This window comes from Urocampus carinirostris, chromosome 15 (genome assembly GCF_059441175.1).
Source record: "Urocampus carinirostris isolate Australia breed hairy pipefish chromosome 15, RoL_Ucar_1.0, whole genome shotgun sequence".
Classification (NCBI taxonomy): Eukaryota; Metazoa; Chordata; class Actinopteri; order Syngnathiformes; family Syngnathidae; genus Urocampus; species Urocampus carinirostris.
In genome coordinates this window covers 4,290,783-4,307,676 of record NC_142363.1, presented here as the reverse complement: position 1 = coordinate 4,307,676, position 16,894 = coordinate 4,290,783, and the positions used below count along the sequence as shown (strand labels likewise).

Here is a 16,894-nt window from a genome sequence, read left to right as displayed (position 1 = left end):
ATGGTAAAATACTATACGTAGCCATAATACAATACAACTTTTACTTATATCTGTACATTCAAGGAAACTGTGCGGGTCAGATGTATCGACATTTCGTTCTGTATACACGTGTACTAGAATGACAATAAAGTAGATCTGAATCTGAATCTGAATGAGCGAGCAAATTGTCTGTCCCTGTGGCTGGCAACCAGTTCAGGGTGTCCCCTCCCCAATGCCCTAAGATAGCTGGGATGGGCTCCAGCACTCCCACGACCGTACTGAGGATAAGCGGTGCAGATAATGGATGGATGGTATTTTTATTTAATGACAAAAAAGGCAATTTCAAATGAGTACCCTAAAACCCCTTGTGAAAGGCTCAGCACAAACAATGAGAAGTAAAATGGTTTGGTCACTTGGTGTCTCCGTAGTTTGTATTATTCCTTGTGCTATATAGCCCTTGTATCAAATGTTACAGTGTCCCTTTAACATAGTTATTTGAGAGGCAATACACAAAATATAAGATACCAGAAAAATTTGGACTATAGGCTGCAACTTTTTCCCCAAACCAATGCGCTTATGCAATGATGGGGCTAATTTATGCATACTGTTTCAAACGGCCGCCAGGGGCGCCTGAGCACTTATAGTAACAGTGGGACACGTGGGATGTATGTCGAGGAAAACACATGTTTAATGCGCTTTGAGCATGAATAAAACTAGCATCAACAGTCTCTCCTCATGGAAAAGATGTCAATCAAAAAGAAATGGCTAACAACCATCTTGGAAATAGTTTTACGAATCTGTATATGTGTAAACTTAAATAATGTGGCGAAACTAACAAATTACAATAAGCAACGTTGGACGAGCAAAAATGTTAAAGGCTGATTCATATTTAACCATCTGTTATGGAGTAAATAGTTCACAGGTTTGGATTCTATGGATTGTCCTTGATGTAACGGAGCCATTTTTGCTGAGATTCAAAGAAGTTAAAGACGTCCAGCGCTTGAACGGTGAGTTAATTCAGCTTTTTAGTTTTCGGCTATCTTGATTGAGACTACTCGTGATTTGTCTCTGATTAGTATATTTTGAAATGAATCCCAAGAGTTTAAGCTTTCCAATGTTATCAGGGATGGAATATTGCAGTGACTAGTGACAATTTACGGTCAATGTTCCCTCTAAGCTGAGTGTGTGCACAATTGCGCACTACCCAGAGCTTTTCCGCCACAAGAAAATATAGCCAGCTCACAAAAATGAGGGCTCGAAATTGCTACCGTAAATTCCAGACTTTAGAGTGCACCTGATTATAAGCCGCACACACCACATTTTAAGAGGAAAACCGATTTTGTACATACACAAGGCGCACCTGTATATAAGCCGCATGCGCCCACGTTTAAACATGTAACACAAACACAAAATTAACCCAAACCCGACTTAAACTCCCACGATTGAAACTAAATGTCCTTCATTAAAGTCCACAGTCCAAAAATCACAGCCAGCAAAATGAATGGAAAATGATACCGGTACTTAAGGTTTGATGCATACCTGCAGAGTCCAGGTCCCGTTGAAAGTAACCAAGGAAAAAAGTGTATATTTTAAAAGGTAAGGGTGGGAAAAATATATCAGATGAACATATTTACTCATGCAACTCCTTTTTCTTTAACCAACTTTTTACCCCCTCTTCTTTCCTTGTTTGTCCCTCACCTTTAGTGGTCCCCACTTAAACTCGGCACCCCGCGTTTGTTCCGCCCCTCATTTTTCGTTCATCCGTGCAAAACATATCAGAATAAGTGTCTAAAATAAATACAAATAAATACATTACAAAAATATACAGTTGCAAATACATATTATACATGGGTTACACATATTTACAAAGAAAGACGGTACACCGAGAGAGTTTTCAAAGCTTTAATAATAATAATATAGCTTTGACAAGGCAGTTAATGGTAGCAACACTCGAGCGCCGCTAGCGGCCGTTAGAAAAATCACATATATTGGCCGCATCACTGAATAAGCCGCAGGGTTGAAACTTAGGGAAAAAAAGTAGCGGCTTATAGTCCAGAATTTACGGTAATTAAAAAGCGAATTAAGTCAAAGTTACAGTGCATGAAGGTAAAAATACACAGGTTGCCCTGACGCTGTGTTCTAAATGTGGTATTTTGAAGTCAATGTCGAAGAAGAACGAAGTTGAGTAAAGTCAGTAGAGTTTTTCGAGAACCGGCTTCATCGGCTCGGCTCACTAAAAAGAACCGGCTCTTTCGGGTCCCAAACGGCTCTTCAGGTTCTTTTTGCTTCTTTAATCCCTACACGACCAAATATTATGTACAATTGTGCAAACAATTACTTAAAGGAAGGGGGGGGGGATAGAGCAAAAAAAGAAAAAAAATACCAAACTGAAAAAGTTGTGAAAAGCTGAAAAAAAAAAACTGAACAAATGGAGAGAAAAAACGAGAAAAAGAGCAGGAAAAATTTAGAAAAAAAGAAGCAAATAAAGGGAATAAGGTAATAGAGAACAAAAAAGCAAGAAAAAAGTAATAGCTAGGAAAAAATAAACACAAGATATAAAAAGGAATTTAAAAAAAGGATAAAAAACAGAAAAAGAGGAAACAGTTTGTGTTGCATTCAAATAATTTCCAATTATATCAAGTTAATCTTGTTGCCAAAATTGAAACAAAATATACCGGGAATAAAATAAATGGATATCTTGTGAAAGAATTGTAAAAACAAATGACATTTGTAGGCCCTGCAACCTTTGCAATCATACATTAGTCAATTCATTCTAAAGTGAAAAATAATTTTGCGTTGCCGGAATCTCAGCAAAATGTAACGTGATGTCAAGTTTTGGACATGTTTGATAATGATTTAGTTGCCACACTTGAGGTTGCTGTTGCTCACTGTTGTTTCAAGCGTTGCTCACCGACTTTGTGTGAACGCTCAGACCAGTGGAAAATTAGAGGGAACAATGCTTACGGTCACATATTTGTTTATCAGGCAGGCTGTCAGAACGTCAAGGTGCTAAGATACTGTATATTATTGAAACTCAAGTTTTCATTGTAAATATCTCATGTTTTAATGTGGGCACATGCGGCTCATAGTCGGGTGCGGCTTATGTATGTACAAAATGTTTTTTCCTTTAGAAATGTACTGGGTGTGGCTTATAATTAGGTGTGCCTTATAGTCCAAATTTTACAGTATACGTTTAGTATTTCCTTCAATATTTAAATAGGGAAGGCTGGATCCTGTTTACTTGAACAGTTGTTAGTCCGATCCAGACTAGACTGATTCGCTAATTTATAGCTGTAGAATAAATACATATAATTTATTTTTTTTATAAATTAAAAACATCTACCGGCCAAATCAATGACATATATCCTTAGATTATGTTAATGGTCATTTAGACTTGATTGCCACCATGTTATAATGTTTTCTATGCTCAGCTAGCAATTTCTTCTTTGTGTTCGGACAAACAATTTTGCGTAAGAGGCAAAGGCAAACACTGAAGTTTCACTTAAGCGTATAGGTCCATAACAAGCATATAATGTCCAGTTTAGTTATTCACTTTTGGCTGGACAAAAATGATTGTATAGGCAAAGGATCAATATCAACCCATCCATACTTTCAAACTATTGGTATAGGATTGGGAAAATTGGTATTGAACAATCACTAATTTTGGACCTGATATATGTTGGTTTTCTAAACCAATGCTGTTTAACCAATGGGCCAGACCAAACTAGTATGCCCACGGACCAATTTTATCTTTGCAAAGCTTTGCTCTCTTCCAGTGCTCACTCTAATAACTAGCATTATTCATACCAGTAATGGCAGCAGATAACATTTCTTGTTTTTATATACTAATTATCTGCCAATGAGAGGGTACAGAGAAATATATCTAATAATGAATTTAGTTTGATGGAGCTGTTTCAGATTGTACTGCAAATACAAAAATAAGAAATGAATAAATTGGCCGGTCCAAATTGTCCCTAGGTGTGAATGAGCGAATGAGTAGTCTGTCCCCGTGTGCCCTGCGATTGGCTGGCAACCAGTTCAGGGTGTCCCCTGCCCACTGCCCGAAGATGGCTGGGATGGGCTCCAGCCCCCCCCCGCGACCCTAATGAGGATAAGCGGTACGGCTAATGAGATGAGATGAGATGATAAAGTAGAGATATTGGTCATAGATATACTGATTTAAAATATTTTAAAAACAACAGAATAAAGACGTGCACCCACCTATCATTACTAACTTGTATGACCACAAATTATAGAAAATCATTTTAAACTGTCAATTTAAACATCATAATAGTTCAAAACAAATGATAAACTAAAACTGGTGCTGGGGATACATTTTTGAACATTTTCATTGGTGTGCCTTGAGATTTTTTTTTTAATAAAAAAAAAAAGTGTGCATTGCATCAAAAAAAAAAAATATATATATATTATAAAACACTGTTCTAGACAGTTGCGATGTAAATTATATGCTTTTTTCTGGACAAAAAATGGTCTAAGAACAAATAAGAAAATAATATTGGTAAACAAATGGTTATTATGTTGCCTTAAAGTGTTTAATTACATTTCCTGCAAAATAGCCTCAACTGAATCATAATATTATTTTCATGCTCCAATTGAAAGCAACTCAACGATATCCTCCTCATAAGAAGACTTTTAAGTGTTGCATTCCTTCAATTTAATTCCTTCATTTTGAAATAAAACTAGAAAGGGCAATATATATATATCTCTGAATAAACAAATGCAGAAAAATATTGGCAACTATAAAGAAAAACTTTGTGTGAATGATTAATTATTGACTAAAGAGCACTGAAATAACAGAGGAACAATATTGGATGTTTTGCAATTTTCGTCTTTATCACATCATAATATTGAATTTCTCTTTATGATGCCTGCAGAAATTCATCCCTACATCTTCTTTATTACGGAAATCGTCAGTTCATCACAATTTTTTGTTGTTTGTTTTCTTGTCTACGCTGCAAATGGCACGTCTGCTTGATAGAGGAATGAATCCCGCTGTGACTTGGCAATCGGGGATGTGACAGGCGGTGGCCATTTTAAATGATTGCACTGCAGTTGGAATGCGAAGAGAAATATCTGCACCTTACTAATACATTTACCTGCCTTGTGTTACATTTGATTGACCACTACAATAAGCCTTATTGTGTGTTTATCAGGAAAGATAATCTTCGATCAAAAAGTGTGTTTTTGGCCGAAACTATTCTCTGAAACGGACCCTTCTAAAAAAATAAATAAAAATTATATATATATATATATATATATATATATATATATATATATATATATATATATATATATATATATATATATATATATATATATATATACGAAGAATCAGATGAGATAATGTGGACAAAAACAAATAGAAATTAAATTGCACATGGTAACTGCTTAGAAAAGTACAAACAACCAGTGTCTACACCAGGGATCTCACAATCGTAGCCGGGGGGCCAATCAATTTGAAAGTTAAAAGAGCAGTGTGTGTTATTTTCCGACTATATGTGGCTGTATTATTTCGGGCCACCGATAACAAGTTCTAAAGGCACAACGGAAGGGCACAGAATACGGAGCCTTTCAAGTGACCAAAATGCACCTAATTATTTTTGAAAAGAAGATAAATAGGTATAAAAAAAAATCAAATAGAAATTTAAAAAAAAGGAAAAAGGACAAAAAAAGTAAGAGGAAACATGAAAAGAAGAAACAAGACAAAAAGTAAAACTCAAGAAAAAAAGGAAAACAATGGACAAAATAAAAAAGAGAAAAAGAAAAAATGAAAAGAAAAAGAAGATAACATTTTTTTAATTTCTGTCTTTTTTCTCTTGAATTTTTTTTTTGCCCCTTCTTTCCTTTTATTTTTTTTAATCTGTTTTCTGTTTGTCCTACTATTCTTTTTATTCCTGGTTTCCTTTGCATTTTCCGCCATTTTCACCAGTTCCCCTGTGCCTGTGTTGTGTTTTTGTTTTTTTAATCGCATCTTTTGCGTATCATCCACACTCTCACACTCTCTGACTCTCTCACTCCTCCACCACCACCACCACCAGACCATGATCAACTGCTAATTTCCTTCATAGTAAGTTCTCATAATAAACTGGTGTATTATTTAGTTAATATCTTGTCATTCATCTTACTGTATTTTTCTTTTCATTTACTTTTTGAATGTGTTTTTAGTGATCAGGAAAATGTGTTTTATAGCTACTTAGGGTTAACTTGGATGATTTTGAGCGGTCAGGAACGGATTAATTGGTTAAGCTTAAAACACACTTCTATTCTGTAGCATATGAATAAGCGATATTGTTGACAATATCTGTTTATTATTTGTTATTGCAACATCCATTGCAGCCTTGTCATTCTGGAAGGGGGATTACCTCATTTGCAGTCCCTTTTCAAGGTTTCTTCATTATTCTCATATTGAGGTCTTAAGTTTTTCCTTGCCCGCATCCAGGTTTTAGATCAGGGGATGGTGTAATAATAGTCGGTGATTTGAAATAATCTGGGGTCTGTGCAGCCCTTTGAGACTCTTTGTGATTAAGGGCTATACAACATGACTTGACTCAACTGTCATGATTGCTGATTCAGGGCACCTATGACTGCCCAATTGGCGCCAACAGCCCTGAGACCTGATTGGTTCAGAGACTCCTTTTAAACCCCCGGCTTTTGAGTGGAAGCCGTCAGATCATTGCGAACCGATGCTCCCCGCTATCCAAGCTCATACCTTTTTTTTCCTGCCCTGTTTTCTGATACCTGTTGCCGACCTGTTTCTGGACCCGTTTCTGCTCTGATCTGCCATCCCGACAACCGGTTTTGCGCTAAAATGATAAAATCTCGTGTGTAACACAAAGTCAAACTTTGAGTTGTATTTCAGGTTAAAAAAAAAGCAAGTTCAACACTAATATGCACGGTATATTACTTTTTTTAATGAATGGCGTTTTTATAATACTACAAGGCACAAAGTAATACACAATGTCCCTTTAAAAAAAAAAAATCAGCAAACCTGAATTCAGGCCAGCATACCAACTGTTGCGCGTCACATCTAGTAGGCAATCAAAAGTCTCAACTGTGCCCTTCCCAGAGGGGAAACCCTGTGGGCGCTCAACACCTACCTGACATTTTTGAACCAAATCAACCCAATTTCCTTGGTAAATTGCATTTTATGTTTTTCACAAACCGTCCTACTCATTGTAATCTATTCCCTCCCCCCTGAGGTACGGCACCCACTTGCCAGCGCCTACTCAAAGCCCTTATCTGTTTTTCTTCCTCCTGAAAGTAAATTTGAAACAAGCTAGGATCATTTCAATGTCACGGTAGCTTCGTCCCCGGGATGAAAACTGACAATAAGCTAGGTGCATTACCAGAGGTGGTCAGTCCCCACCTACAGATACACTTTGCCCACCCAAAGAAAGTGTATGTAATGTATGATATATATAATGTAAGAAAAAAGAAACCATAGGAAGAAAAAAGAGGAAAGGGGGAAACGAACAACAAAAAAAGAAAAACAAAGAAGAAAAAAGTTGAAAGAATTTGTAAAAAGCTAGGGTAAAAGATACAAAAGAGAAGAAAAAGGGAAAAAATAAATAACTATAAGAGAAGAAAAAAAACAGGAAAAAAGAAAAAAAGTCAAACTTTTGGCAGTCCTTTGATCAGTATATTACCAATAATAATGTAATATGATGGACAAAATTAATTAATTATTTTTTTTTTGAATAAAAATAAAAAAACATTATTCTACTAAATTATCATAGCATTTATTTATTTACTCACCAGCGAACATTTACTCATTTAAACTTCAAACCTTTTTATATTAGGCAACTTTAAAGTCATGTAACTGGAATCCCTGCCAGATTAAAATATATATTGACTTATCAGTGTAGCAACAAATAAACAACAAAATACAAAAAAAAAAAATAGTAAAACACATCCCTAAAAAACACTGGAAACTAAAATATTTACAGTTCTAAAAACAAAAAACTACACATTTTATACACTTGACAAATTTAAAGTCAAAAACCCAGAATCCAAGGGATAAAATGCACATTGACCAATCACAAATTGAAAATAAAGCGTCTAAAAGGGACCTGGCTGTCTATTGTTTTACATAATGAAACCTAATTATTTTTGAAAAGAAGATAAATAGGTATAAAAAAATCAAATAGAAATAAAAAAAGGACAAAAAAGGTAAAAGGAAACATGAAAAAAAGAAACAAGACAAAAAGTAAAACTCAAGAAAAAAAGGAAAACAATGGACAAAATAAAAAACAGAAAAAGAAAAAATGAAAAGAAAAAGAGAAGATAACATTTTTTTAATTTCTGTCTTTTTTCTCTTGAATTATTTTTTGCCCCTTCTTTCCTTTTCTTTTTTCTTTTTATCTGTTTTCCGTTTGTCCTACTATTCTTTTTATTCCTGGTTTCCTTTGCATTTTCCGCCACTTTCACCAGTAATGTAAGCTGCTCCTGCTGAAAATGCCGTAGGTTATGTTTATTGTGTATTAGTGCTGTGTAAAAAACTTTGGGGTAATAATAATTGTGCCTATCCCATCCATTTGATATGACCCTCCATAAGACTTAGGTCTGGTGACACCACTGCAATAAGCTTTGCAGTGACTTCAGTAAATGCTGCCAATTTTGCAAGGAGAAAGAGTGATGGACAGAATGGGAAGCGTCTGGGCAGATGGCTTTAGACATAATCCAACTTTGTATATCAGAAGAAGGCGGGTTTTTTCAGGGGTTTTGGCACGCTCAGCCATGCGTATCATTTAATCAGGCTTCACAAAAGTACAATAATATGCAAGCGGATTAGATTAAGATTGTAGAATTCCAGTCAAATTAAACTCTTTATATTTGATACTTTCTTTTTCATTCATAAACACATCAATACTTGAGCCATAAAATGCTCTTTTTACAACATATAACATGGTGCAGAATAAACAAGTGGATCATTTGTTCAGGCCAAATATATCTAAATCTGTATAAATAGTTGGACTCCAAAACAAGACATTCTTAAGGAATAGGCAGAAATCTTTCTTTTTTTCCAATATAAATGTTGTGATTTTTTTTCTTTATTTTCAATTTATTTATCTCAACTAAGACAAAAGATGAGAAAAACTCTGAACTAGAGGATGGTGGATTGATTATCTGATTAAAAGCAGTTCTATAAATGTGGAAACATTTTTTATAGTATTGCTCACTTCAATTACTGGATTATTTTTTCACCTTACTCCAGAAAATAGTGAAGTAAATGATATTAAAATAGCAAAGATAACAATTACACATTTCCTTTTTTTTACCAATTTAATAATTCGTTGCGGTTCATGTTTTCACTCAAAGTACATATTTTTTACCTTGGGTGTTTTTTGTTTGTTTGTTTGTGACTGCATGATTACACTGCTAATTATCACATACCACATGAAAAAAATACTTTGGAACAATATGCATTAAAAAACTTTTAATGCAAATTCAAAGTTCATTACGACAACAAAATTATAATAATAAGTAGATGAACAAATGAATGAATAGGAGACTAAATAATAAAATAAATAAATACATGAAAAAAACAAATGTGGAAAAAATATTCACCATATGCCTGTTTAGGAAATATTGTTCACTTTATTTCCTGGATTATTTTACTCACCTAACTGGAAAAATTGGTGAAATAAAATATCCATCCATCCATCCATTGTCTGCACCGCTAATCCTCAGTAGGGTTATGGGGATGCTGGAGCCCATCCTAGCTATCTTCGGGCACTGGGCAGGGGACACCCTGAACTGGTTGCCAGCCAATCGCCGGGCACACAGAGACAGACAACTCACTAGCTCATTCACACCTGGGGACAATTTGGACCGGACAATTAACCTGACATGCATATTTTTTGTTTTGTTTTTTTAATGTGGGAGGAAACCATAGTGCCTGGAGTAAACCCACGCAAGCACTGAAAGAACATGCAAACTCCACACAGGAAGGTTTGATCCGATGACCTTAGAACTGTGCTGCACATATGCTGACCACTGCGCTGCCGTGCTGCCCAAATAAAATATTAAAATAACAAAACACTTTTTTGTCAATCCATTTTTTGAATCAAATGTTTTTTTCACTAGAAATTATTCTCTCCATCTCCTTCAAACCAATTAAATTGTGTATAGATAGATAGATAGATAGATAGTTACTCAATTCATCCCCGTAGGGAAACTCACATACTTACTTTGATTCCGTTTGTTTGTGTTTGCTTGTTTGTTCATGACTGCAGATTTAGAATAAACTGCAAATTATTATATGCCACATAAAAAAAAAAAAAAATGGATCAATAGACATTTAAAAATTATCAATTCAACGTCAAAGTTGATTTAAAAAAATCAAAAATACTATTCAGTGAATGAATACCGTATTTTCCGCACTATAAGGCACACCTAAAAGCCTTTATTTTTTTCAAAAGCTGACCATGCGCCTTATAATACAGTGCGCCTTATTTATGGATCAATATTAAGTTGCAAAGTCTTCCAACTAACTTGCAGCCGCCGACTAGATTTTCCCCCGAACGCCAAGTAGTCCGCGGTGTATGCTGGGATTTATTTACTGGCGTTTCATTGGCCAACCAATGTGTCAATCATCATTTGAATCGATCACTATTGGCTAAAGTTATTCGGAGGTCAAGGGGCGGATCATTTTTATCATTTACAGGCTGGCATACGCTTAAGCTGCAAAACAAAGCCTGCAATTGGCCGAAAAAGATGTGTCAATTATCAGTTAAATCGATCGCTATTGGCTTAAGTTATCCGGAGGTCAAGGGGCGGATCCTTTTTATCATTTACAGGCTGGCAAAGGCTGAAGCCGCAAAACAAAGCCTGCAATTGGCCGAAAAAAGATTAATGTGTATAGCACGTGGTTGACGGTACACAGAAAGCATTTTTTACTATTCTGTATTTGTAAATATTTTATTCTCCTGGATTTACTAAACTCACAGATATAAGAGGACCATGACTGCACATTATTATTGAACACAACGACTTCGGTGAGCTACTCTGGCTAAATATTTTCCCAGTATCTTGTTTTCGGACTGAACTCAATGTTTTCTGTGATAAGCGGTGCAGATCATGGATGGAATCTATTTTTAAATTAAACTCAATTCCAAGTGTTTATTGCCATATGCACAGTAAAGTTGCGAGCGAAAAAGAAAATAGAAACTAAGGAATGGTTGGCATTTCTTGAATCCCAATACTTTAACCTTCCGAATGATGGAACGATGCATTTGAGTGACATCGTATGGACACGCATCCGCACGTGTTCTCGACACGTATTTGCGTCTTTGCAAGCTTTGGGAATGTTAAGGGGGTAATAAGTTTGACTGAACTATCCGACTGTTTTGTTGACCTTCCCATTGTAGCACCTTATAATCCGGTGTGTCTTATGTATGTCAAATATAGGACAAGAAACTTTTTTTCCGGGGTGCACCCTATAACCCGGTGCGCCTTATAGTGCGGAAGATACGGTACATGCCTAAACAAAGTCAATAAATACTGTACATAAATACATTAATGCCATGCTAATTCACTTTTGTGCGGCCTCAGAGCACTGTGTTGAAAAAAAAATAACAATAATTTGAAAATAATCATAATAAATGCTGTGCAAGATTATTTTTTCACCACAGAAATATGGCTACCTTCCGGCAAAAGATGCACAAGCATCAACTGTAGGCAGCAGACGGGACCTAAATCCCATTATTCTCATGGGACACAAATCTCAGAACTCCCAAATTTCACAGAATCTACGTCTCTGATTGGCTGTTCAGCATTCACCACGACCACCCGTGGGTAGTAACGGAGTACATTTACTCTGTTACATTTACTTGAGTAAGTTTTGGGAAATTTTGTACTTCTAGGGGTATTTTCAAATCCCTATATTTTTACTTTTACTAGAGTACATTACTTTTACTAGGGCACATTGAAGTCGTTACTTCGTTACTAAATAAATACCCTGCATGTAAGTATGTTTCTGTCTTTATTGTGACGGAGACCTCCAGCAGGCCCTACCATGTTTACCCAATCAAACGTAGCATCCTCGTCACGTGACCATATACAACTTCAGTCGGGGAAATTTTGTTTGCAGATGAAACAGATTGAAAGTGTCGCTTAGCAATACCGACTATGAGAACACAAAAGAGGAGGAGCAGCCCTGACCTCACATCAAAAGCATGTTCCCCTTAAAAAGGGAGCAAAATACCAGCTACAATATGCAATGTCTCCTTTGTTTTGCCTAAACATTGTTTGCTTAAGATTTCGGCATTCAAGAATTTAACATTGAACTTGAGTAAACATGTAGCAGTAAGTTTCCCATATTCTAATGATACCTCTATTATTGTTATCCTCAACCATCCATATTATCCTCAACTACTTTGATTCAAACTTCCTGTATTAAAAAATATTTTTACATTAAATATGTGCATAAATACGTAGTGCATAAAAATTTGCAGTATCTACACATATATATATATATATATATATATATATATATATATATATATAATAAATAGTTCTTATAATACTCTTGAAAATTGTTCGCTATGTGTATAAAATAGACTAAGAGGGGCTGAGAATTGTGTGATACACATTAAACGCAAAAGACAAGGGACTGTAGTAAATGCTATTTGAGAGTTTTTGACAGTATTAGACCAATTCTTGATGTTACGATGGTGAAAAATGCTGAATCTAAAAGTTACTTATAGCCACATGAAAACCGTTGCCTAATTATTATACTGAATATTTTTTTAACATAGCATGACTTCTTGCTTCAGTGTTGTACTCACAGTGATGGTAACTTGGTTGGTCTGCTCAAGTATCCAGACACATGTTGCTCAATTCAAAGTAGGAGGCAGATTATGTTTCTTGGTCTTGGGGACCAAGTCTCACTTAATTTTTCTGTGCACCTGAAAAACAAAAGATTATTTGAGTAATTTAAGGAATTAAAAACTTTGATTCACTCACTCATCCCATCCAAGATAAATAAAGTTGAAAATTAAAACAAATGCTCAGTTAATTTTTTTATATTAATAATGCAATGAAACATATGGTCATTAAGAGTTTCAGGGGATAATGATTAATACAAGAAGTCCCAGGAATTTTCCTAAACCTTTCAGAATGGCCAACAGACAGCCAAACAACTGTTATTTAAAACAAACATCTCAACGGCCCATCTTGTCACTATTGTTTTTTAAATGCAGCAAATCGGGGTTGTTCGAACGGAATGTGGTCGGTGGTGTGTTAATCTATGCATCGAGAGTCAGTTAAAATACTACAAAAAAACGGCAAATTTATTACAAAATAACTACATAACAAATATATCAATTTTAACGCTTACAAACAATTACTTCATGTATAATTGTGTCTTAATTCTAATGAGAAGAAAATACAATTACTTCAATTACTTCAAAAACTAGTACGGTAATACTATGATAAAAAAATACTCTTAAAGAAATGTTACAACAGAAAAACTACAAAATAAATTACTACAGTTATCGTAAAACGTATTAAAGAAATATTACAACGATACTGGTATGGAAATACTTAAAAACAAGTCTACAGAAAAACTATAATAATACAACTAAGAGTACTACCATAATACATAAGTACTGCTACATAAATATTACGACAGAAATACAACAAAGATACTGCTACAGAAGTACCACAAAAAAATACTACCAAAATTCTGTAGAAATACTACACAATAAAGGTACAGTAGTACTATAAAATCTATACACATCTCATCTCATCTCATTAGCTGCACCGCTTATCCTCAGTAGGGTCGCGGGGGTGCTGGAGCCCATCCCAGCAATCATCGGGCAGTGGGCAGGGGACATCCTGAAATGGTTGCCAGCCAATCGCAGGCCACACAGGGCAGACAACTGGCTCGCTCATTCACACCTAGAGACAATTTGAACCGGCCAATCCACCTGAAATGCATGTCTTTGGAATGTGGGATGAAACCGGGGTGCCCGGACGAAACCCACGCAAGCACGGGGAGAACATACAAACTCCGCACAGTAAGTCCGGTAGCTGTATTTGAACCCACACAGGAGGTTCCCAAGACCTTAGAACTGTGCCGCACACGCGCTAACCACTTTCTTTAAGAGTATATATATATATATATATATATGTATGTATATATATCACATTTCTCCTGGCATTAAGCTAGTGCCCAAACTGCCTGTTTTTATATTTTTTTTTTTATTTTCTTTTTTTAATTTTCTTTGTTTTTGTGTATGTGTTTCTCTTGCTGTCGGTCACCCCTCTCAAGGGGTATGACCAGGGTAGATAGTAATAGATAGATAGAGTAGCAAACAAAGGCCACTGTATTAACAAAATATTAACATTCATTTTTTAAGGTGTTCAAATACTTATTGCAGCTTTATCACACAAATGAATTGTTAAAAAATCATGCATGGTGATTTTTGGATTTTTCTTTCTAGTTTTTCTCTCTTACAGTGGACATGCACCTACGATGAAAGTATCAGACCACTCCATGATTTATAAGTGGGAGACATGGCTAAATAGCGTTCAAATATTTATTTTCTTCACTGCATATTGATTTGAATAATTATCGTATAAACGACAGTGGTTAACTATAGCACAGTATACCTTTAATATTCAAAGCACACGCAAATATTGTTCTTTTTTCAATCTGTTTTGTAGACATAAACTAAACATATCTATAAACAGCATGGTTAGTGTAAGCATTTATTTACAAATACAAATTGGTATACATGAATAAGGATAAATAATTAAACTCTAATAAATTATAAGAAATTTGTTTTAGAACATTTTCTTTATCCTAACAAAATAAATACTTTGACAACATTACAATGTATTACTGCATGAGTAAGATCATTGATAGCCAAGGTAGCACTTTTATTTTGTGCATTAGTATTGTTATATTTAATGCTATTGTGGATAAGAAATGGTTGAGTTTGAAAAATGAAAATTGCTCTTCCTATAAAAAAAAAGTACAATATTAGTTCATTTATTTGTACATCTGACTGTGCATCACCAGTCACATAAATCACAGTCCATTTATAGACATTATATAGAGCACAAGAAACAATTTCTTGATGCAGCTAATATACATGTCAGTTATAAGGCTCTATTGCCACAACAGAAATAAATTAACCAATATCAAGTGGCTTAATATTACAAAAAATAAGGGCTTTGCATGCATCCTCAATCTGCTATATTACAAAGAATGATAAATTCCTTTCACAGTTGAACAATTCAAAAACTACAATAGACAATCGCCACTGAACAGCATTAAACCCCTTATTGTGAGCCAATTGTCATCATTAATATCACCTCAAATTCATCACTCCCTTCTAAATGCCCAATAAGATTTTAAACGGCTGCAGGTCGCATTTCTCCTGGCACTTAAGCTAGTGCCCAAACTGCCTGACGGTGAGCCTCATACATTGTCTGAGAGCAAAGAAGCATGAAGCTGTAAAAGTTGAAGCGGGTTTGAGACAGTTACAATTTCACAGTGTGTAAGTGAGACATAGCTGTTGGCTTAAAGCCACATACTGTAGGTCATCAATAGCTGTCATTCCAGATTAAGGTCAGTGTGATGGAGTGAAACACGACACCTACTAGATAAGGATTTCCCCAACAGTGGATTTAACACACGCAGAATTGTGGGCAGCTTAATGGTTTTCACAAGGGGCCCTCACATATTAGAGGTTGTGGATTCTAATATAGCTGTCGCACTTCTTGAATAGGCTTTTCTTTTGACAAGACGTGTTATAACTTAATGCGTTTCTGGGACACAATTACTTCTCTTGGTAGAACTACTGTATTAATAACATTCCGTAACTCACCTGCTGTTATAACTGAACACAGTTACGGTGGTGCCATATCAAGCACAGAGTACAAGAGCGCTAAATGTCTCCTCACTGATATTTGGATATTCTCTCTAATGGAAATGCTCGCATCCAAGCCATATTTTCAACTAGGAAATGGCATACTGAAATCAGGGGGTCGGTTGATAAGCACATATTTGATTGTGTGGTGTGTCAACAGTAGCAGCGTGTGGGGGACCGGCGTGTCTTATACAGGAACAACGAAATCAACAGGGCTCATGTGAGCACATAATTTACATGAAAAGAGAGTTGAATTGTATGTCTTTATATGTGTTACATTAAACTGTTTAAGAAATTCATCATGAATGGATAAAAGAAGAAATGGTCTTGGACATTACCCATAGTTGGAGATGGAAATATTCTGGTGATTTGAAGACAAAAGACAAAATGGATTGAAAGTCTTTTGGCTATTTTAATTTGCAAGCTCTCAAGATTGCACAAGCCGAGAGATATGAAGGCTTCAACACTTCCACAGGTTGGTGTTGATGTTTTATTCTATTACTTTTATGTATCTTTTTAAGGATTTTTAGGGGGTCACCTCCAAAGGGAGTAAAGGCAGTAATATGTAACTAGTTACTTTAATAGTTACATGCTACTTGTGGGTGTCAATAGTCTAAGTATTACACAATTACGTTTTAAATTAATTAAATCGTAACTGTAACTAATTACCTTTTTCAGTAACATACCCACCACAGCTTAATAGTGAATGTGTGAATTGAAGTCTTTCGCTGTGTACCTTGTAAGTGGCTGGGGTATCTCCTGCCCACTGCTCATATTTAGCTTGGAAGGGCTCTATGACCCTTGTTTGGATAAGAGGCTGGGGAAGTAATTAATTTAAGAACACATTTTAGGTTTTTTTTTTTTTATCAGCATGAAGATAAACACATTTTGTTTTATGAAACCATAATCCTACAAGTGACGTAGGTCATTTCTTTTGTAAAACTATTAAGAACAGACCTAAAGAAATTGTGATAAGTTTATTCTGATTTTAATATTGCACACCTGCAAAGAAG

At 35.3% G+C, this 16,894-nt stretch overlaps 1 protein-coding gene across 3 annotated transcripts in view; it reads right to left on the bottom strand.

Moving 5' to 3' along the window:
* Window positions 1-16,894, bottom strand: part of LOC148351362 (leucine-rich repeat and fibronectin type-III domain-containing protein 2) — a 266,639-nt gene that overhangs the window by 101,981 nt on the left and 147,764 nt on the right. For all 3 annotated transcript variants that reach the window (XM_088354582.1, XM_088354585.1, XM_088354583.1), the window contains exon 3: window positions 12,789-12,908. The gene's annotated coding sequence lies outside the window, so the exon portion shown is untranslated. The remainder of the gene's footprint in view (window positions 1-12,788; window positions 12,909-16,894) is intronic.